This window comes from Sorex araneus, chromosome 7, assembly GCF_027595985.1.
Source record: "Sorex araneus isolate mSorAra2 chromosome 7, mSorAra2.pri, whole genome shotgun sequence".
NCBI lineage: Eukaryota > Metazoa > Chordata > Mammalia > Eulipotyphla > Soricidae > Sorex > Sorex araneus.
Window position 1 is genome coordinate 59,562,184 of NC_073308.1, and position 24,272 is coordinate 59,586,455.

The following is a 24,272-nucleotide window of genomic DNA, read 5'->3' on the forward strand; positions in this document are numbered from 1 at the left end:
CTGCTTCACCTTTGCCTCCCCCACTCTTCCTGGTACTTAAAGTTGCTCAGGGCAACTCATTCTAAGTCATTATTAATTATCTGAATGGGTTTGTGACTGCAGACAGGTCCTCAGCCTTCCCGAGCAGGAGATGCTACAGATTTTGGCATTTCAAGGACTGCCATTTTACACAATGACAAATGAATCTTCATTGTTGAACTCTATCATGTTCATTCTTTATCATCCTGTAAGGGAGTGTGTGTCAATAGGGGTGCTATTGGTATCTTGGAGAAGAAACCCTCTGGTGATATGTATAGTCATGTGCTTTCCTTGTCCTTCTCCCGTTGTGATGTCATTGGTCACAATTGTGTATAAGTAATCGCTGATTCAAAGGGCAACTTCAGCAGTCAATAAGGGGGTAGTACTGTTCTCAGTTGAGAATTGCCATTGTAAAATATTTTGGCAAGTATTATGTAAGATTATTTGTGATTTTATTGGCTTCTCTGTGTAATTCTTTTTAGAATAAAGGAATTTTATTGTACTATCTTGATTTATAATATTGTTATTAATATTTTAGGCTTACAAACTGCTGTGCTGTACTCACCACCAGAGTGCCAAAATCTCTCTACCTGTCTCTGGATCCCTTTTTGTGTGTGACATCCAGCCCCTTTTAAAGATGCAGTCATTGGGCTGGAGTGATAGCTCAGTGGGTAGGGTGTTTGCCTTGCACACGGCTGACCTGGGTTCAATCCCCAGCATCCCATATGGCCCCCTGAGCACCGCCAGGGATAATTCTTGAGTGCAGAGCCAGGAGTGACCCCTGTCCATCGCCGGGTGTGACCAAAAGAGGAAAATAAATAAATAAATCACTGTATCACTTTATCACTGTCATCCCGTTGTTCATCGATTTACTCGAACGGTTGCCAGTAACGTCTCCATTCATCCTAGCCCTGAGATTTTAGCAGCCTCTCCTTACTCGTCTTTCCCAACGATTGGAGGCTTCTTTCAGAGTCAGGGAATGAGACCTGTTATTGTTACTGTTTTTGGCATATCAAATACGCCACAGGGAGCTTGCCAGGCTTTGCCATGTAGGCAGGATACTCTTTATCATCCTGTCGAACATTGCTTAGACCCAATGGTATGGGGGACCCTTAGGGCTACACTTGGTTGTGCTCATTGGGCACCAGGGTTACATTCAGCAGTGATGGTAATGGTGGGGCTTGTCATACCAGGGAGTGAACTTGCATTCTTGTGCATGCAAGGTGTGTGATCTTGACTACTGAGCTATCTCTTTATTGTCTTGTTTATATATATGTACATATATATATATGTATATTTTAACGCAGTAAACACTGCCGAAGTAGTGCACACCTATGAGCCAGGGAGAGAGCTCAAAGGGCTGAAGTACGGACTTTGTGAGACTCCGAGTTTGATCCAGGCATCCCATAGACCCCTTGTATACCCTGTTGACTCCCTGGCAGTCCTATGTGTGGCTCTAGTGGCCCCCAAGCACTGCAGGGCCTGAGTTGCATAACATCACTAGCCCTCATCACTGAATTTTTAGGCCTGCACAGGTGGGCCAAGTATTGCTGAGAGTGGACCCCAGGCCTGAATATTACTGGGGAGTCCCTCAACTTTTTACACAATGTTTCCTCCAAGATTGCTAACTAGAACATTTCGCACATTGACATTGCAGTGATCAATAAAAAAAATCAAGAAATTAGATTTGATATTATTATTGTTTTATTAAGGTATAACAGTTTGTAGTTTTTTTTTAACATGCATGTTTCATCCAAGATTGCCAGATAGAACATTTTGCACAATGACATTGCAATGATAAAGAAAAAAAATAAATTAGATTTGATATTATTTTATTGCTTTATTAAGGCAAACAGTATACAATGTTGCTTATAATAGTGTTAGGCATACATAATTCCTGCACTAATCCCACCACCAGTGTCAGCCTCCCTTCACCAGTGTCATCGGTTTCTCTTCTATTCCCCAGTCTGCCTTTTTAAAAAATTTTTATTTTTAATTTTTTTTTTCAGTCTGCCTTTTTAACAGGGATATTTATGTTTGGTCATTGTAGTTTGAATCTCATGCTTTAGAGTGATACTGGCTTTGTGATTTAAATATATACATATACTTCTTGATATATTATCTCGCGAATTCATTCAAAATTCAGTAATTGTCTCACTTATGCCTGATTTTTGGGCCAGTATTCATTGTAGGCTCACTCATTGCATTTCACATACGCCTCTCATTTATTTTAAATCTGGAACAATTTTGTAATTCTTGTCTTTTCATGACTTGTAGTTTTGATAAGTGAGGTGTGGGCCACATCTGGCTGTGCTTTTGGGCTTACTCCTCACTCTGTTCCCAGGGATCACTTTTGGTAGTGCTCAGAGGACAAAATGTGATGTTGGTCATCAACCTGGCATCGGCTATATACAAGGCAAACACCTAATGACTTTGTACTATGTTTCTGGCCCAGGACTATTACATTTTGAATATTAGAGGCCAGTAATTTTGTAGAATGGCCCATGATTTGGATCTGTGTGCTGTCAAGCCCATGATTGAATTAATGTTAAATATTTCTGGCTGGGAATACTGTGGAAGTGAGTAGGAATCTTGTCAGGATGTACATGATGCTAATTAGTACAATACCAGTGATAGTCGTGATTCTCTCAATGAAGGTGATGTCAGCTAAGTTTGTAGTTGTGCTTTTCCTTTGAAATTATTAAGCATTTAGTAAGAAGAAACTTTGTGATCAAGTAACTATCATTTCTTGTAATACTAATTTTAACTTTCATTGTTCTTTTAAAAATTTTTAATTTTTTTGGTTAAGACACAGATTTACAAAGTTATTCCTAGTTGAATTTTGGGCATCAGTCCCACCACCAGTGTCAGTTTCCACTACCAGCTTCCTCCCACCCATGAATTGTTGTTGATTACTACCTGAAGTTATTATTACTGTCCTATTTCCTAGATGGTAATTTTTTATTTTTTTATTTTTTTATTTTTTTTAGATGGTAATTTTTTATTTCCTCCATTCCTTTGTATAATTCCTTGGTGCATTTTCCTTCAAGGCAAGTGTTTCTTCCTTATGTACACAGTTTTAAAATTTATATCCAAATAGGTGTATAGATTTTTTTGTTGTTTGGTTCCTCTTTTTGGTTTTTGGTCACATGGTTTTTGGTCATAGGTGTTACTCCTGGCTCTGTGCTCAGGAATTACTCCTGGCAGTACTTGGGAGGCAAACACCCTACCTGCTGTACTTTCTCACTAGCTCTGGTACATGGCTTTTTAAAAATATGGGAATATACTTGCTTTTATTTTACTTAAGAAAAAGATTCCTATGCTTTTGTCCAGTAGGTTTATCCATTACCATCATGATTTATTTGCGTGCCCTGATTATTCTAGGGTTAAATCTTAAGAACTCCTTTAAGGAGGCTTCTGGTCAATAATTTTTTGGGGATTGCTTATAATCACAGGATGTCCCAGATTCATGTACTTTCTCTGTCATAGTTAGTTATTTCATCAAGGAGTATTGGCTTCTTAATTGAAAAGTGGATCTTTAGTGCATAATTGTTTTTTAATCAGCTTTAAAAAATCTTGTTCTTAGAACAACTTTGGATCTTTTGAACGCATAATCCTGCTGTACAGAAGTTAGTTTATATTTATAATTATTTTGTGTAGCATACCTTGGTTTATTTATTATTTTGGCTTTGCACTCACTCAGGGGTCACTTCTGGTGGGGCTCTGGTGGCCATATGGGTGCTGTGGATTGAACCCAAATCAGCTACATGAAGAGCCTGGCAAGCTACCCGTGGTGTATTCGATATACCAAAAACAGTAACAAGTCTCACAATGGAGAAGTTACTGGTGCCCGTTCGAGCAAATCAATGAGCAACGGGGTGACAGTGACAGTGACAGTCTTGGAGTATGGATAAGGTGTGTGGTATGAAGTGTCCAGGAATAGATTCACTCGTGGGTGATGCGCTGCCTGAGTGTGTGGAGAGTGGCTGTGGGCATGGTGGCGGCTGGGTTCTGGAGGTTTTTTGCTGCTGGGGCTGAGTCCTTTGGGGCGGGGAGGGTTCTCACCCTCACCCGATCTGGGGCTCCTGGAGTGAAACAGCCTGGCACGGGGTCCGGTGGCATGGTTATGGCGAGTGTCATGTTATGCCTCCCTCCTGGGAGAGAAGGACATGTGATCTGGATGGTGGCTGGTGACAAGTTTATCTGGCTCCAGCCAGAGATGGCTTATGGGCATGACTGCTGAGTCACCGGAGTCAGGGGGCTACTGGTGAAGGATCTCTGTTCCCTGTCCTGTTGAACCTAGAGTTCTCAGTCACAAAGTCCTGCATATCTGGGTTTTTCTGGAGATTCACTCATGGGTGAGGCTAGGGCCAAGCATGTGGAAGAGCAGCTGTGGGCATGGTGGCAGCTGGATTCTGGAGGTATTCAGCTGCCGGGGCTGGGTCTCTTGGGGTGGGGATGTGTGTCTCCCCTCCGCCCCCCCCCACCACCAAACACGCTCTGAGTGAAACAGCCCTCCAGTTCTTTTGTTGCTAACACTTTTATTTTCTTATCTAAAATGCCATCTTTTATATTTAGGTCATTAATCCATTTTGAATTAACTTTTGTGGTGAACTAGAGTTCAGCCTTACGCTTTTTCATATGGAATCTGGTTGTCCCAGCATTGTTGAAGAGACTATTATTTCCCCATGAAAGAACTTGGTTGACATCTTTGTTAAAAATCAGTCACAGGTATATAGTTTAATGTTTGAATTTTCAGTCTGTTTCATTGGTCTTTATGTCTGTATAGTGTTTTGAATATAAATTTTTCATGCTTTTTTTAATTTAAAAACTTTGTAAAACAGCTTTGTAAAATTACTCTTTGAAATGCTGTTTCCACTTAATGCAGTGAAAATTTTGAGTATATTTGAATACGTGACATTGACTGACTTGGTTTCCTGATAATGACTCTTTAGGACTTTAATAGACAGCATGAGATATGCTTGACATTTCTGTTCTGTAACAACTGGCAGTTCAACTCACTGGCTAAAAAATACTACACTTTTGCTGTGGTATTCTATTTCTTGTTTGAATCTAATATTATAATGCCCTTAGGAAGTAAATATTGGATATAAGATACCTATCTTGTAGCAAAATTTTACAGCTTGTTTGGTTTTTGTGTGGTTTGCAAGTTTATTGTTACATCCACATTAATTACTCTCCTTGTTACATAATTTGCTGCTGTTAATATTCTGCAGCAACTTTTCATATGGCTCTGAGTTGTTTTAGTTTTTATAAAAGAGTAAGCTAGTACGTCTTTCAACAGTGTCCTCTCTTTACCTATCCATTGGCAAAGTTTGCAAAATAGTGTATTGCAGAAAATTTCTTGGACAAATTAGGTACTGATATTCTGATGCTATTTACTTATTGACTGTGTTGCTAACCTAGTGAACCCATTGCTGGCAAAAGATAGTTATAAATCACATGTACTTAAATACAGTATCCAGAAAAATGCAGGCAACGCAGTCCACAGGAGTATGTTGGTTTCCCCTTGTAGTGCCTGCAGCCAGGGAGCTGTGGCTTGCTGTCGCTGTCCAGCATCATGGAGACTGTCTGTTTTATATTATTAAAGTGTGAAAAGCTCGAAATTCAAAATTCGAAATCCACTTTCTGCTATTTATTGTGTTTGCATTATTTTACAGCTGAAGTATTTTAAATAAAACCATTGTAAGGGATCATCTGTTGTAGGATGGTCTATTATAGAGTGAACTTTCTGAGTTAATATTTCAGTCTTGCAGAGGGATATTCTACGCTTTCGCAAACGAGGCAGCATCCTGATTCTCAATCATCAGTGGAGGTCGAACTCCCGATTCCTTCTCTCACTTGAGTGAAACATGATACTCCAAGCATAGCTCTTTTGATTCCTCTTTGGGAGAACTGAATATTGTTCTCATCCTGTTTTCATAGGGCCCAGGTCTCTGAGGCATATGTTAGTGCGGGAAGAACGGTGGAGTAAAAAAGATGTGCCTGGAGCCGGAGGTTCTTCTTTCTCTTAACCACTTCTTTGATACTCTTGAAAGCGTTCCACACCCTCTTTTCCTCCTGTGCAGTTCTGGTGCCAAGTCATTCCTCATGTTGAGTTCTCAACCTAGGTACACATAACTGCTGCATTCAGAGATGTTCGTACCATTGAGAGCAAATGGAACGTCAGGAGCTAGTCCATTTTTCATGAACATTGTCTTGGTGAGATTCAGCGGCAGTCTGAACTTTCTATACTTGTGGTTGAAGTCGGCCAGCATTCGTGCCACTTGGCTAATGTTTGGTGTTATGAGAACGATGTCATCAGTGAAGCGGAGGTGGTGTAGTTGCTGACCGTCTATCTTCACTCCAAGTCCTTCTCATTCCAGTTGTCACATGATGTTCTCTAGGGTGGCACTTAAGAGTTTCAGTGAAATGGTATTACCCTGCTGAACCCTTCTCTTTATGTCCTTGATCACTTCCTTGTAGAATGGTGAGATCCTGGTGGTGAACCTGTATGTAATACAGCTCACAGAGGATCCTGATGTACTGAGTTTGAACGCCCTGTTTAGCTAGGGCTTTGATGACTGCTTCAGTCTCAACAGAATCAAAGGCCTTCTTTAAATTGATAAACGTTAGACAGAGCGGCATCTTGAATTCTCGAAAAACTTCAGTGAGCTTGGTCACTGGGTGGATATGGTCGATTATGCTGAATCCTTTCTGGAACCTGGCTGCTTGCATGGTTGTCCTTCGTCTAGTGTTCTGCCAATCCTATTCAGGATGACTCAAGTGAATAACTTGTAGACGACAGACAACAGGCAGATCGGGCGATAGTTGCCGATATCGTGGATGTCTCCCTTCTTGTACAACAGGACGATCCTGCTGGTTTTCCACTGTCTTGCATTCAGACAGGTACCATGTGAAGAGCGGAGCCAGTGTATTGATGAGTACTGGAGGTAGATTCTTTAGGTGTTTGGGTCTGACCTTGTCTGGACTGGGTGCTGCACGCTTCTTTACCGATGAGATGGTGTGTTGGATTTTGGAAGAGAGAATGGCGGGAACGACATATCCATCCTCTGGAATTTGGTATGTGGGCAGGTGAACATGGCTCTCAAAGAGATCCGAGTAGAAGTGTTGGATAATCTTTTTCATTGCCCTTCTGGAAGATGCGATGGATCCATCAGGATATCGGTGTGCAGTCATCTTGGTCTTATAGTTGGCGAAGAACAGGCAGGCATTGCAAATACTTTTCCCGGCTTCTGCTGCATCAGCCAACACTGCTACCCTTCTCTCTTTGAGGTCTTCCTTTATTGCTTCTCTTTACAGCTTTGTGAGTTTGGATGTTAGCTTGTGATTTCCTGAGGCTCGCGCCAAACCATGTTTGTGAATGAGCTCAAGAGTTTCTGAAGACAGGCGTCTTTTGGTGGCTTTCTCTCTCTTGGTGTTCCTCGAACAATCATAGAGGTGCTGAACCAGTCGATCATATTTCTTGTCCATGTTGTCAGCGATGGCATCAGTTTCATTCTGGAACTGTCCACTGGGAGACTCCCATGTCCAGCGTTTAGATTCGCCTTCTGGAATTGCAAGTTACCATTGATGGTCTTGGTCGACATGATGAACTTGCTGTTTTTTTTTGTTTCCGCATGAAATTGAAATACATTTCAGTAAACTAATTTTACAGTCTGACACCGTGTATAAGGTTCAAAGTTTGGTCACCAGTCCTGCATCTCCCCTACCTGACACTGCTCGGTATAGCCCCAGTGGTCTCTGCTCACTGCACTGCTTGCCTGAGTGTTGAACAGTAGGACTGCATTTCAGGAAACAGTATCATATGGAGGGACTCCTGAACACTCCCTCCAGGGCTGTCCCTTCTCCTGCCCTCCCTCTCCCCATTGGTTGTAGTTTCAATAAAACATAGACAGTTTATAAAGCACTTATAAAACTCAACAGCAAAAAAAAAAAAGTGATTAAAAAATGAGCAGAGCATCCGAACAAGGAATTTTTCCAAAGAAAGAGACATCTAGATGGTCAGTAGGCACATGAAAAGGTTAGCTTCTCTTAATGTATTAATTCACATCAAAATTACAAGGGGCTGTCACTGTCACTTGTGCTTTTAACCTTTTGATTGGCATTGTCTGTGGTCCTTGGAGCAGCATTGAAACTGCTGATTTAGGGGCTGGTGTGCATTGATGAGGTTGAGTTTGATACCTTCATAAGCCAGGTTGCCTTAGTGGTTTCCCAGCAACCTTGGGGAGCTGTCTTCTCCAAGAAAAAAGTCCCCATTGATCTAAAAGACAAGAATGATGGAGGGGATAGTAGAGAAAAGGGGTAGTGGGAAAATTATTCTATGAGGATGTAAATTGGTATAGCCATTAGGAAAACAATCTGAAGATTCCACACAAAATTACAAACAGAATACTCTGGTTCAGTCTTCCTACTTCTGGGTATTTACCTGACAGATACAAGAGCACTATTTGAAAAGTTTGATTAACTGCTTGTTTATTTTAGTTTTATTCACAACAGCCAAGAGTTAGAAACAACCCAGGGCCATTGACAAATGACTGGATAAAGATGTGTTATATATGCCCAAGGGAATACTATTCATTTATTTAAAAAAAAATTCTTCTTCTTTTTGCAACAACTTACTTGAGGCTAGAAAATATTCGCTTAGTAAATGTCAGGTAGAGAAAGACAAAACCATTTGTTTTCACTATTACGTAGAACACAGAGAAACCGAACAAATGAACTAGATAAAACAAAAACTGCATTTTATAACATCAGTTTAGTTACCAGAAAGGAAGGAATAAGCAGGGGTGGTAAATTGTGGTATTTGAAGGTTAGAATTCAGATTTTTGGTAAAATTTAATGTATATATAGATATTAGTTTACAGTAATGCATACCTGAAACTTAAATAATGTTACTTCAGTAAAAAACTAAACTAAATAAGTAATTTCAAGAAGATAACAGGAGAGATAGCTCCATGGGCTGGAGTACAGCCTTTGCTTGCAAGAAGCCTGGCTTCAGTTTCTATCACTCACTGTGTTCCTCCTCACCCCCAACCACATTCGGGAGCACCAAGCTGGGAGAAGCCCATGAGTACTGCTAGGTGTGATTCAACTCCAAAAGAGTAATTAATGGGGATGGAGAGGTAGCACAGTTGGTAGGGCACTTGCCTTGCACATGGCTAACAAGATTCATTCCTCAGCACCCCATAGGGTCCCCTGAGCCTGCCAGAAATGACCTCTGAGCATAAACTGAGGAATAAGACCTGAACATAGCCAGGTATGGCCCCAAAACAGGAACAGAAATTCCAGTAAGGGTGGATGTTTGATCTTATGTGGGTTTGTAAGAAAGTAATTTTCCACTATGTAGTTGAAATCCTTTGACAGATATAAAATATTAATAAATATAAAATACTAATAAACATTCCTTCTTAAATTTGGAGATTCTTTTTACTAAAATGTGCCTAAGGTCTAATTGGATTCTGTCTTTCGCATAGCATGCTCTTCTAAAGCTAAAAGAAATTAATTACATTTTGTGGTCATAGTTCTTTTGGTCTTCCAAAAAGGGCCTGGGGGATATTTGGACTACTTCTGGGATATTTGGCCAGCCCGGCCAGTGGCCAGTGGTTCAGTGCAAGGACTCAAGGATGCAGTCCTGCTCGGGCCCTGTGGTGCCAGGCCATCCCCCCACGTGGGCCATCCCCCCACGGTGCCCAGGGGCTTCCAGGAACACATCCAGTGATGCCTGGGAGTCTCCAGGGCTATACTCAGTGTAGGCCTTGTGGCACCAGGGCTTGAACCAGATCATACTCCCTACCCTCGATACTGTCTACTGTCTCAGTAGTTATGTTATGAATCTGTTGATTTTTAATTTTGTTAGAAAGGTTTTCTGTATGATGGACAATTGCTTGGTGGCTTAATTTACTGCCTTTCTCTTGTAATGTTCTTTAAAGTATACCTCATAATTTTCTGATAGTTCCTATCCATTTATCTAAACATGTTCTCTTTTTGGATGTAAGAATACTGGCCCTTTTAATAGCTGGTCAGAGCAGTAACCCCAGACTTTATTTAATTTAAAAACATTTGTTGCACTTTTAATTCTGATACCATGTTACCAACTTTATTATTTGTTTTTTGTGAGGGGGGGGTTGGTTTGCTCTAAAGTGGGGCTCAGGGAGGCCTGGGGGCATTCCCAGCCCTACTTGGCAGGTTAAACCACAGAGCCTGGCTTTGTGCTTGGACCTAGTGGTTTTAAGAGCCACCAAGGTTACACCTGGCAGTACTGGTGGGTTAGGGAGACATTTGGAAGACAAAGGGACTCCCAAGTGATGCTCAGAAGACTTGGATGCCCTATTGGATTTTGGCCAATGGGAGCTGATGGTTACACTGCAAGGGCCCTAGGATCCAGTGCTGCTTGAGTCCTTCGGTGTCTGGGGTTACTCTCAGAATATCCTGCCAGTGCTCAGAGGGCCTCTGCTGGGGACTGAATCAGGTGCATAGTAGGCCTGTGCCCTGACCTCTGTACTATGTTCCATTCCCCACTAGTTAGGCTTTAAGTATTTGCTAGTCATATCCAATTTACACTCAGTAATGCCAGGTGTTTTTGAAATGAAGATTTTACTGTTTTTGGGACAGATCTTTGGATAAGAGTTTTTTCACTTTTCATGGATTGTTGGGTTAAATATGAATTATTTTTACTAAGCATACCTAAATTTCTCAGATTTTTTTTCTTTTTCTTTTTTTTTTTTTTTGGGCCATACCCTGCCTTGCTCCGGACTTACTCTTGGTTCTGTGCTCAGGGATTCCTTGTGGGCTTGGGGACCATGTGGAATGCTGGAGATCAAACCCAGATTGGCTGCATGTAAGGCAAGTGCCCTCCCCACTATCTTATGGTTCGAGCCTCTGTTCCCAGTTTTTTAAAGCCATGAGGCACCATATTTAAGCAGTTTTGGTACTAACCTTATTTCTTTTCTTTCTTTCTGGCTGTCCTTTGAGTGATGCAAATAGGAAATTCTCATTCTTTATTTCCACAAAATAAATGAATGCTGTTATTAGATGTTATTCTAGTCTCTATGATGATCTGTGAATTATAGATGTCTATAACTTTGAAAAATGAGAAGTCAGTGAGTAGTTGAAAGAATTTGTCTATTAGTTTATTAATGGTATATTCTGTAGTAGTCACTAGAGATGGTTCTTAGAGGGTTCTGTGATTAAGTTTGCTGAACCACAATCTAGCTTAATAATGGCTTATTGAAGATTGGCAATGAACAATAACATTACTATATTTAAAACTGATACATTTTATAAAAAACTTCCTAAAAGTTGTTTGTTCTGCATTTAGCTTGTGGGTAGAATATTTAAAAAAAAAAAACCCAAACTAGTCTCTCCTGTGATTAAATGCTGCCCTCTAGAGGCATGAAGCCAATTTGAGTTCTTTTAATGCTGCTTGATTTTAATGTGTGGAAGTCATAATGATTAGTATTAGCAACATGCACAATAACAAAATAACTAATTGAAACATTTTATCTAATTCAATGAAAATCTGGGAGATAGAATGACATTGTAGAGATTTCCCCCTCCTCTTTTTTTGGGTGGGAGCATTCCCAGGTGTTGGAGGCTGGGGGGAGTCACCAGGACTCTATATCCTATGATGCGTGGCCATATGGTGTAAAGCATGTATTCTGCATTTAGTCACAGCCTGGACCCTATGCATCACTTGTACGTGTATCAAATTTACAGTTGCTATTAATTTTTGGTGAGGAGTTCTATGTTCTTTATTTAGAGAATTTTGGACAGATAGCACTTTTATTCCCAAACTCCATGACATCTTTCTTAATAGCTGGAACCATCTTTCCCTACTTCTTTGAGTCTGCCTTGACACTTGTTATTGAAGGGGAAGCCAGTTTCTTTTTGTTCCTTCTTACAGATTTTATTGCTACCAGGTCTGTAACCGGATTCAGATTGTAGCGTGCTCTGCTGTCTCATAATTTATATGGGAAGAAAAGGATTGTGCTTCATTTGGAGGGGAGATATTTGCTAATGTATTGATATAAGCTTCAGAAGTGTTGTAGAAATGGGTTCTGATGACAAAAGAAAACACTTCTGCATTCAACTCAGTGTTTTCACATATACAGTTACTAGAAATTTTGGGTTTGGTATTCTAGGCCAACCAACCAGGAGTATTCATAATTGTTTGCTTTTTTGGCTTCAGAAATGACTAAACTAAATGAAGTTGAATGCTTGAAATTTATGGTTTAATAAATAAGTTAAAGAATAAGGGAAATAGGGCTGATAGAGTGGGTTATTATTGCAACTATTCACCTACCACCCCTCATTCTTCTCTTCATTAAATACTAAATTCAGAAGACACTTTGATCCCCAGAATAAGGATATATATACTTTGAGCACAATGTAGCATCTGATATGAGCAGCATAATTGCTCTTGTCTTTAGTTGCAGGGGATGTTTCAACTAAAATTGTCTTCGCTATTTTTGGGTGAATGTGATTGGGTTCTAGGGTGACTGCAAGCTTTTATAGGCGAGGTGAGCATATCTTCCCTTCTGGAAGTAAGGTCGTATGGCAGCATAATGATCAGAGCACTGCTGACCTGAATGCTTCTTTGTGGCTGTAGGTAAATGATTATGGGATCCCCAGATCTAGAAGAGATGGCCTGCCCATTAAGTTCACCTTGACCTCAATTACTGAATATTTTTGGTCTCACAAGTGGAAGTCTGATTTAACTATCATAATTGTTATTTTTGGGCCACATTCAGGGCATCCTCCTGGATTTGTGCTTGGGATCACTCCTGGTGAGGCTCGGGGGGCCATATGTGTGCCAGGCACGGAACCTGTCTGCTGTACTGTCATTCAGGTATCTAGAACCTGTTAAGGTTTATTTGTTCATGCATTTAAAATGTTTTCAATGATTTTTTTCTTTTCCAAATCTTTTTAATGTTTAAGTTATAGGTAATAGAGAAATCCAGAGGAAAGGGAAAAACACCCAGAGATTGTCATTGGAGCTGTGTGCAGTACCAAAGAGACTCTGGTTATCATCTCCCTTTGAAGGACAGAGACTTTTATTTGCACAAGAATTGCTTCTGATTTGTCAGGCTTGAGAAAAATTGTCTTGGACTTGAAGTTTGAAATGCATGTGTATGTTATTTGATTGCCAGTACTTTTGCTCTGTACCTGGTCTCATCTTAAATAGCCTTTTAATCTATATTGAAATTTCAGGGATCCTATATAGAAGGAGGGACACAATTTCCTATTATCTCTTACAGCATGGACATGGACTGTGACTTAGTTTCTGTAGATCAAATGCATCTGTGTTAGATAAACATTCAGAAGACAGTTTTATGTTGGATGTTTTGGAATGGGCTGGAGCCATAGCACAGCGGGTGGGCGTTTGCCTTGCATGCGGCTGACCCGTGTTCGATTCCTCCGCTCCTCTCGGAGAACCCGGCAAGCTACCAAGAGTATCCCGCCCACACGGCAGAGCCTGGCAAGCTACCCGTGCGTATCCTGTATGCCCAAAACAGTAACAACAGGTCTCACTGTAGAGATGTTACTGGTGCCCACTCAAGCAAATCAATGAACAACGGGATGACAGTGCTGCAGTGACAGTTTTGGACTAAGAAATGGGTCCTTAGAAGTAGCTGAGATTGAGGTACCTGTGACCTCACTTCTGAGACTCCTCTGCAGGATCCTGGGAGGCTGTTAGGTCTTATTCCTGACTGCATTACTCCTGGTGAGTGCGGCATACCATGCTGATTGTTTCACTCTCTTGGAGAAATTCTTTGAACTTTTGATGTGTTTTGTTTTCTTTCCTGTTTAAAACATGTGAAACAGGTTTTTTTTTTTTTTTTTTTGGCTTTTTTTGGGGGTCAGACCCAGCGAGGCTCAGGGGTTACTCCTGGCTCTGCACTCAGGAATTACTCCTGGCGTTGCTCGGGGGACCATGTGGGATGCTGTGGATCAAACCTGGGTCGGCAAGTGCAGGGCAAACACCCTACTATCCCTCTGGCCCCCAAGGTTCTGTTATTTGCTACTAAGAACCCAATTGATGTACTAATTGTAAAGGTTTTGTTGTCAAAGTATTTTGTTTTTCTAATTAACCTCCCCCATTTGCCAAGCTATTTGCATGGTAATTCCCTCCCCCCCAGTTCTTTGCTACCATTTTTTCTACCCTGAATGCCAGGTTTTGTATCTGTGTGTCCTCAGGACTCTGAGGCATGTACTCCATTGCATCCAAACAGCCTGATTGATTCTTTTCTTCCTCTGAATTGCTGTAGCATTTGTTTAGATGTTAAGTGCTAATTACCCTCTCACTCCCTTTCTTTCAGTGTGCATCTTAGTTCTAACACCATATGATAAGTTCCCTGAGAACCGGTAATATTTTTCTCTTCCTGTCTGTTGCATTGTTGCTTAGAATGTATTGTATCCTTAAGATTTAGGTTCAGCACAGTCTTTTTCACAATGTGTAGTGATTAGAGTTGCTGAAAATAACAATGGTGCCAAACCAACAGAGCTAAGATAATGAAAAATAGACTTTATTAGCTTTGGTCCTTGTGAGACAAAATTGTCTGACCCTGAGTCCCAGTTTTCATCTTCCTCAGGAGGCCTGAGACTTGCCTCCTAGCCTTGTTTTTATCGGTAGGTGGACATATCTTCTGAACTACCATTTTCATTATGTTCTGTAGTTTTGCCTCAACAATAGCCTTCTGTTTCTCTACCACTTATAGTTACTTCCACTTTACCCTCTGGATTTTTGCTGCCTAGAATCAGTAGAAATTTTTCAGTCTCTTAAAATTTTGTGTCAGATTTAAAATAATTCAAACTGGTACCCGCTCGAGCAAATCGATTAACGATGGGTTGACAGTGATGCAGTGATACTTACAGAAAATAATGTAACACCTTTCTTTGTACCCAGCCCCAGAGTCAACATGTGCCCACTTTTGCATTATTTTCTTTTTCTTTTGAGTTTTTCTCTCCCTATCCTTCCCTCCTTTCTTTGTACCCATTGTCCTGTTGTCCTTGTACACCATTCATCTATTTATTTGCACATTCACATCAAAGATGGGCTGGAGATTCCTGCGCCCCTCTTGGAGAGCCCGGCAAGCTACTGAGAGTATGGAGCCTGCACGGCAGAGCCTGGCAAGCTACCTGTGCATATTGGATATGCCAAAAACAGTAACAATAAGTCTCTCAATGAGAGACTAACGTTATTGGTGCTTGCTCAAACAAATCGATAAGCAAAGGGATGACAGTGACAGTGACATCAAAGATAACGTGGACATTTTTTCGCTTTAAATCATAAGTGAAAATTTCTTCTTTTTCCTTTTGTTGTTTCAATGATTGGGACCAGGGGTGTCTCAAAGTTGGCTGTGAGGTTTGCACTCTTGGTTGTGATTGGGGGTTGGGGAGCTCATACTTGATGGTGATTCTTGTACATTTTGGTTGTGGCGCTCATATTTTTTGCAGTGCTTGACAGGGGTCTCTTGCGGTGTTCTCAGTGCCTTTTTAAAAAATTTTAATCACCATGAAATTATAAAATTGCTCATGATTGGGTTTTATGCGTACAGTGTTCTAACACCAATCCCTTTGCCAGTGTCTGCTTCCCTCTACCAGTTTCCCTGCCTCTGTGACAGGCACTTTTTTTTTTTTTTTTTTTTTTTTTTTTTTTTTTTTTTTGCTTTTTTTGGGTCACACCCGGCAATGCACAGGGATCATTCCTGGCTCATGCACTCAGGAATTACCCCTGGCGGTGCTCAGGGGACCATATGGGATGCTGGGATTCGAACCCGGGTCGGCCGCGTGCAAGGCAAACGCCCTACCCGCTGTGCTATCACTCCAGCCCCGACAGGCACTTTTTAATAGGCTTTTGGCACTGTGTTTCACAGTGCTGTTACTGAGAGGGTTTCATGCAGAACTCTTGACCACCTTCCAGCACCCCTCTTTCTCCTGGTTGGCCATTTCTCACCCCCATTGTTGTAGTGTTCTCTTCGCTCTCCTAATTCCCTTGGCCCCCAAGCTTCCTACTGAAGACCAGTTCTCGTGTTCTTTATTTCTATTGCCTCCCATGCTTTTTTGGTGGTGGTGCTTGCCCTGGTTGGTTTCGTACTATAGTTGTGGTGCTTACCCGCAGTTGTGCTATACCTGAGCTTTCGTGCTTTGTGGGGCCTCAGGGATCCCAAATAGCATTGCCACCTGAATTGCACTTGGTCTGGGTGGGCTTGTTTCCCGGATGGAAGTTGTGGGTTTATCAACTGCAGGGCAGCCACAGGACAGTGACTCTCCCACTGAACTGGCTCCAGGTTCCTGAGCGATTTTCATGTGTGGTTATCTGTGTGTAGTCACACTGACAAACACAGGGTTAGTTCCTCCTTTTAGCTGATTGTTTGGCATTCTGTATTTAAAAAAAAAAAAAACCTGTTTCATACTGTGAGATAATTAGGGTTCTCCCATTTGGCAGATTGTATTGTAATGAGTAGGTTTGTTTGTAAATGCTTCATTAGTGTGTGATTTTGTCTAGGTAGGCATCTGAGAGTAGAATTGTGGACTCCACGGTAGGTGCATTTTATCTTTACCAGGCCTTATCCAGAGTGGGGAGCTACTGTTTTGGAGCAGTACATACTTTCCTTATCGTTATCAACATTTTTATTGAGCAGCTATCATTTTTTTCTTGAAATGGAGTTTCAGTTTTCATTTTCATTATCAGGATATTAGTATTTTGGTATTATGCAAGTATCTTATTTAGTAAGTTCTTTTTCACATAGATGAAAAGTTTGATGGGTTTATTTCTAGAGTTCTGTAATGCAGTCTCAATTTATTTGTCTATTTTTGTTATGTCATTTATAATAGTTTCGATATGTTCAGAAATCTGATTAGGTGACTTTTGTCTATTAAGATGTTTGATTGTGATATAGCTAATCTTCACTTTTTTCCTTGAAAAATCTGTACCTGGCTCAGCTTTATAGATCCCAAGAGTTTTTCTTACTTGGGATTCTACGCTCTCCTTACTGTTAAGGTGTTTATTTCGTTGTTAATTTCACAGTTGACACCCCCACTGCTGTAACCCATGATTTGCAAAGGGGTCTGGAAATCCTAAAAAAAGTTAGAGATTCTTCTAAACATTTTTATTTGGAGGGTTGCAATTATGTTTACAAAATATATTGGAAAAAAAGGGAAAAAAAGATTTTAGAGGTACTATCTCAGCTATTTTAACTTAAGAAGTGCTTTAAAAGTACAGGCTCTTGCCCTGGACTCTGCTGCTTTCTGATAAAAACCCAGGAAAAAATAAACCAGTGGAGTTCTCAGAACACTTGGAAGGTTTACAGCCAAACTTTTCTTTTCTAGGAGTTCTGTCTCCTATAATGCTATTTGTCACCACCCAGTGGCAGTCTCTTCTCATGCAAATTAGAATCAGCATCAACTTTGCAATTTGTTTTATCATAAGGAAGAATATTTCAGGTCCCCTACCGAAAATACCCCCACTATGAATCACTTGTATCACTTGTCATCCCATTGCTCATCGATTTGCTCGAGCGGGCACCAGTAATGTCTCCATTCATCCCTGTCATGTAGTAGTGTAGCCCAATGGCATCTGCTTGCTCCAGGAACACGAAGAGCCTCAAACTGAAGAGCCTCATGGTCTTGACAAAGAAGTCCACCATCTCATAGGTGGGCAGCCAGGTGTTCTTTTGACGTCCCATGGAATCCAGTTGGTAACAGCTCTAGTCCAGCGTCCCTGATTCTCCATCATCAGTGGAGGTCGAACTCCCGATTCCTTCTCTCACTTGAGTGAAACATGATACTCCAAGCATAGCTCTTTTGATTCCTCTTTGGGAGACCTGAATAGCTTTCTCATCCTGTTTTCATAGGGCCCAGGTCTCTGAGGCATATGTTAGTGCAGGAAGAACGGTGGAGTAAAAAAGATGTGCCTGGAGCCGGAGGTTCTTCTTTCTCTTAACCACTTCTTTGGCACTCTTGAAGGTGTTCTACACCTCTCTCTTCCTCCTGTGCAGTTCTGGCGCCAAGTCATTCCTCATGTTGAGTTCTCGACCTAGGTACACATAACTGCTGCATTCAGAGATGTTTGTTCCATTGAGAGCAAATGGAACGTCAGGAGCTAGTCCATTTTTCATGAACATTGTCTTGGTGAGATTCAGCGGCAGTCTGAACTTTCTATACTTGTGGTTGAAGTCGGCCAGCATTCGTGCCACTTGGCTAATGTTTGGTGTTATGAGAACGATGTCATCAGTGAAGCGGAGGTGGTGTAGTTGCTGACCGTCTATCTTCACTCCAAGTCCTTCTCATTCCAGTTGTCACGTGATGTTCTCTAGGGTGGCACTTTAGAGTTCCGGTGAAATGGTATCACCCTGCTGAACCCCTCTCTTTATGTCCATGATCACTTCCTTGTAGAATGGTGAGATCCTGGTGGTGAACCTGTATGTAATACAGCTCACAGAGGATCCTGATGTACTGAGTTTGAACGCCCTGTTTAGCTAGGGCTTTGATGACTGCTTCAGACTCAACAGAATCAAAAGCCTTCTTTAAATTGATGAACATTGAAATCTTCATCCTCTTAACCACTTCTTGAATGGCATTTTGAACTCTCGTGAAACCTGAATGAGCTTGGTCACCGGGTGGATATGGTCGATCATGATGAATCCTTTCTGGAACCCGGCTGCTTGCATGGTTTTCCTTCGTCTAGTGTTCTGCCAATCCTATTCAGGATGACTCGAGTGAATAACTTAAAGACGACGGACAACAGGCAGATAGTTGCTGATGTCATGGATGTCTCCCTTCTTGTATAACAGGACTGTCCTGCTGGTTTTCCATTGGGACGGAACCTTGCATTTGGACAGGTAGCGTGAGAAGAGCTGAGCCAGTGTATTGACGAGTACTGGTGGTAGATTCTTCAGATGTTCGGGTCTGACCTTGTCTGGATGGGGTGCTGCATGCTTCTTTACCGACAAAATGATGTGTTGGATTTTCCAGATCCATCAGGACTTTGGTGTGTAGTCATCTTGGTCTTATAGTTGGCGAAGGACAGGCAGGCATTGCAAATACTTTCCCGGCTTCTGCCGCATCAGCCAACACTGCTACTCTTCTCTCTTTGAGGTCTTCCTTTATCGCTTCTTTTTACAGCTTTGTGAGTTTGGATGTTAGCTTGTGATTTCCTGAGGCTCGTGCCAAACCACGTTGGTGAATGAGCCCGAGAGTTTCCGAAGACAGGCGTCTTTTGGTGGCTTTCTCTCTTGGCGTTCTTCACACAATCATGGAGGTGCTGAACCAGTCGACCGTATTTCTTGTCGATGTTGTCAATAACGGCATCTTCCCATAGTGCAATAGTGTCAAAGAGCTCCCAGTTGGTGGTCATTCTGGGAGTTCCCTTCTTAAATTTTGCAGCTCTTTTTCCCTGCTCCATGAAGTAGAATTTCGCATGAAGGAAATGGTCTGATCCTGTTTGGAATTTTGGGACAACAGTGACATTGGTCAGGCAAAACCGTCAATTGAATACAATGTGGTCAATTTTCCACGGGGAACTTTCCACGGGGAGACGCTCATGTCCAGTGTTTAGATTCAGCCTTCTGGAACTGTGAGTTACCATGATGGGCTTGGTCAACATGATGACCTCAGACAGTCTGTCATCCTGATCGTTTCATTCTAGGTTGTGGGTCTCGATGCGGAGTTTTGGGCGATCTTCTCAGTCCTATCTAGGTGTTAAAATCACAGACAATGACCTTGTAGAAGGTGTGGTCTTCTTTATAGAACTTCTCCAGCTCCACATAGAAGTTCTCAATTTCTTCCCTCCCTCCTCCCTCCCTCCCTCCCTCCCTCCCTTCCTTCCCATCGTGAGGTACACTTACAAGCTTTCATGTTTGGGTTACAATCATGCAATGTTCAAACACCCATCCCTCTACCAGTGCACATTCCCCACCAATCTGCCTAGTTTATCCTCCTTTCCCTCCCATCCCCTGCCTCCCTGACAGACAGTTTCCCTCATACTCTCTTTCTACTTTTGGACATTATGGTTTGTAATACAGATACTGAGAGGCCATCACGTTTGGTCGTTTATCTATTTTCAGCACACATCTCCCTTCCCGAACGATCCCTCCAACCATCATTTTCTTAGTGATCCCTTCTCTGTTCCAGCTGCCTTCTCCCCCTGCTCATGAGTCAGGAGCAAGTATGGAGCAATCTTCCTGGCCCTTATGTCGACTGTATGATTTCTGACATCACCAAGTGTGTGTGAGCACTGCAGGCAAGCATGTGCAACCCTTTGTCAGCAAAACAAATGACATAAAAGGGGAGATTTTTAAAAAATAAAAATAAGATTCCCCCAACTCTTCAAAAAAGAAAATTTCTTTTCCTTTCTGCCTTAACTATACATTTATTGACGTGAAAAAAATTTATGTTGTAAGGAAGGGATCATTTGTAAGGGCACGGAACTTTTCTTGTGAGAAAACAAGAAATGGTTAATATGTTACTGCATAGAAAACAAAAAAGGAAAACTTTGAACTCTTGCTAGAAGTCTTCTGTTCAAATATATAGGAAAGTGGGCATTGTCCCATGTGATCTGAAACACAGCGTGTAAGTTTGGGCTGTTGTTGTTGCTCAGTCAGTGCTAGACCACATTTCATAGGTAGTGCCCTCGGTATGATACCCAGCACTATGAAAAAAAAAAAAAACAAAGGTTAACAAAAACAAACAAAAAATTCAAGTCCAAAGCCCCACAATCTGTTTTTATGTCCATATAGAAAATTTAAATCACGGAACTAGGACTTTTTAGATTACTCTCTTTTTTTCTCAAATTGGATTACATGGAGCCTCTGGGGGCTGTTGCTTGCTCCCATCTGGGATCTTTTTGGGGAGCAGACTGGAGAGTTTGCATTTCATTGAAAACATTGGGGGCGGCTCTTGGTGCAGCTGAGAATGAATGAGGAACCATACTTGCGCCTGAAGAACTTTTTATAGCTTGAATATTTGAGTAGTGCAGACCAAGGCTGTACTTTCTATTCCTGAAAGTCACACTTCAAGTAAAAATCATCCCTTGTGCAAATTTTCATTAGTCAATTGATGCCATAGGATTTGTATTTTGGTGTCTTCTCAAAAAGGAGGGGAAGTATTCTTCATTTGAATCTTTGTTTCCTATTTGGTATCCTAAAATGTTAATGATCATAAGAACGTCTGGTTTTTCATTATTATTATATGCCTGCATTGCTGAGTGTTACTGCTTTGACTTTAGTTCCCTGAGAGTGCTTAAATGATGAGATTTCTTCTCCTCGCTCAATTGATAGTAATTTGAAATGTCTTTAATCAATACCAAGTACTTTCACTTTTCAGGGTATGAGGAAATCATCACTACTGAACTTATAAAGCTACTTATCCGAAAAGTTAAATAAGAGATTGTGAATCATCTCCTTGGATTTCAGTTTGTATTGCTTGGGAGGGCCTCGCTGTTGTGTCCCCTCAGACATGGACCATCATGCACTGCTCAAAAGTTTCCACCAAAGGTTATCTTTATCTTCCCAGGTACATGACTGAACATCGATTATAAGATCTAAATATTATCATTTCCAATTGGAGGACTTAGTCTTGGTCACCTTTTGCTCTTCAGTCAATTTATAAACTCGGATATCTTCCTCTTCTAGTGCCTTGTGTGCGGCATACTGCCATTCAGGGCAGTTTCTGAATGCATTCATGTTCTAAGAAGGTCTTTCAGGCTCTTACTTTAGAATTTCAATATATCATTTTCAGGGTGTACACTTTCTCATGGTATGACCTTCTGGCAATTTTTAGCATGGTTCAATATTTGACCTTCAATATTGTTTCTTTCCTTCTTTGTCTTTAACATCTAGTTGTTCGTTTCTTCTTCTGCTTTGTCTTTAACATTTTATGCTTTTTGAGTCTTGGTCCTTGGCAGCTTTTTCTTGCTTCTTCTTTCTCTCCAGTCAGTGCCACCACTTTGATTTCAAGTTATGAAGAAAATCACATGTCTCTTGTTCTAGCTCATACTTTGTAAGTTCCAGATATAATTGCTAGCTTTAGTTGTCTCAGAGACACTGCATATAAAATAAATGAGTATATATCTGAATTTTCCGATAATCTTTCCCCACCTTGGTTTTACTTATTTTTTAATTTAAATTTCTTAATTTATTTTTTAATTGAATCATAGTGAGTTACAAACTTGTTCATGATTAGGTTTCAGTCATAAAATGTTCTAATACCCATCTCTACACCAGTGTACATTTCCCACCCTCAATATCCCCAGTTTCCCTCCTTCCCCCAACCCTGCCTCCTTCCTTTTGGGCATTATGGTTTGCAATATAGATACTGAAAGATTATCATATATATCCCTTTCAACACTCAGTTCCTGTCCAAAGTGATCATTTCCAACAATCATTGTCATACTATTCCCTCTCTATCCTAACTGTCCTTTGACCCTCATACACTCCTGTGGCAAGCTTCCAGCTATTGAACAGTTCTCCTGGCCCATGTTTTCCCTGGCTTTGGAATATCAGTTTCATAATATAAGTTTTTATATCACACAAATGCAGTCATTCTGTATCTGTCCCTCTCCTGACTCATTTCACTCAGCATGATACTCTCCATGTACATCCATTTATAAGCATATTTCATGACTTCATTTTCCCTAATGGCTGTGTAGTATTCCATTATGTAGATACACCATCATTTCTTTAGTCATCTGTCCACATGGGTTGTTTCCAGATTTTGGCTGTTGTGAATGAATAGTGCTGCAACAAACATCAAAGTGCAGATGGTGATTCTGCTGTGTGGTTTTGGGTCCATAGGGTATATTTCCAGAAGTGGTATTGCTAGGTCAAATGGGAACTCAGTTTCTAGTTTTTTTGATGAATATTGTTTTCCAGAAAGATTGCACCAGTTGGTATTCCCACCAACAATGAAGGAGAGTTCCTTTCTCCCTGCACTCATGCCAGCACTGGTTGCTCTTGTTCTCATGGATGAGTGCCAGTCTCTGTGGTATGAGATGATATCTCGTTATTTTGATTTGCGTCTCCCTGATATAGTGATGTAGAGCATTTTTTCATGTGCTTTTGGCCATCTGAATTTCTTCTTTTTGGCAGTTTCTGTTTACTTATCATTTTTGATGGGATTGCATTTATTTTTCTTGTAAAGTTCTACCAGTGCTTTATATACCAGTGATATTACCCTCTTATCAAATGGGCATTAGGTGAAAAATTTTTCCTGTTCCATGGGCTGTCTTTGTATCTGACCATGGGTATTAGGTCAATAATTTTTTTGCTTCATGGGCTCATTAGTCACCATATCTTTTGAGGTGCAAAAGCTTCTTAGTTTAATACAGTCTCATTTGTTTATCTTTGCTTTCACTTGGTTGGTCAGTAATGTTTCATCTTTGAAGATGTATTTAGCTTTAGAAAGAAGTCTGAGTTCATTTTTTTTCTTTCACATGTAGCTGCCCAGTTTTCCCAGCACCACTAGTTGAAGAGGCTTTTCTTGCTCTGCTTCATATTTCTTGCTCCTTTGCTCCTTTTTTTTTTTTTTTTTTTTGTTTTTGGGTCACACCTGGCGATGCACAGGGGTCACTCTGGCTCATGAACTCAGGAATTACTCCTGGCAGTGCTCGGGGGACCATATGGGATGCTGGAAATCGAACCCGGGTCAGCCGCGTGCAAGGCAAATGCCCTACCCGCTGTGCTATCAATCCAGCCCCTATTTTTTGCTCCTTTAACAAAGATTAAATGACCATAAATTTGAGGGTCTGTGTCAGGATGTTTAACTCTATTCCATTGGTCTGTAGGTCTGTCTGTATTCTATTACCATGCTGTTTTAATTTCTATTGCTTTGTAGTACAGTTTGAAGTCAGCCTTCCATCTTCTTTTTCCCAGGGATTACTTTGGTTATTCGTGGGGGTTTGTTGTTCCATATGAATTTCAGGAGTGTTTAGTCTATTTCTTTGAAAAATGTCATGGGTATCCTAATATGGACTGCATTGAATCTATATCATGCTTTGGGGTGTATTGCCATTTTGACAATGTTAATTCATTCAGTCCATGAGGAGGAGATGTGTCTCCATTTCCTTGCAGTAGCACTTTGTAGTTTTCTTTATACAGGTCCTTTACTTCCTTTATTAAGCTGGTTCTGAGATTCTTGATTTTCTAAGGCACAATTGTGAATAGAATTTTTTTTTTAAAAAATATCACTTTCTTCTCTTCCATTATATATTGGAAAGCCAGGGACTTCTGGGT

At 40.9% G+C, this 24,272-nt stretch overlaps 1 protein-coding gene and 1 pseudogene across 3 annotated transcripts in view; one reads left to right on the top strand and one right to left on the bottom strand.

Annotated features, from left to right (window-relative positions):
• FBXW7 (F-box and WD repeat domain containing 7) overlaps nt 1-24,272 on the top strand; it is a 206,155-nt gene that overhangs the window by 23,426 nt on the left and 158,457 nt on the right. The window lies entirely within an intron of this gene.
• On the bottom strand, nt 21,089-21,725 carry LOC129406459 (protein archease-like; annotated as a pseudogene).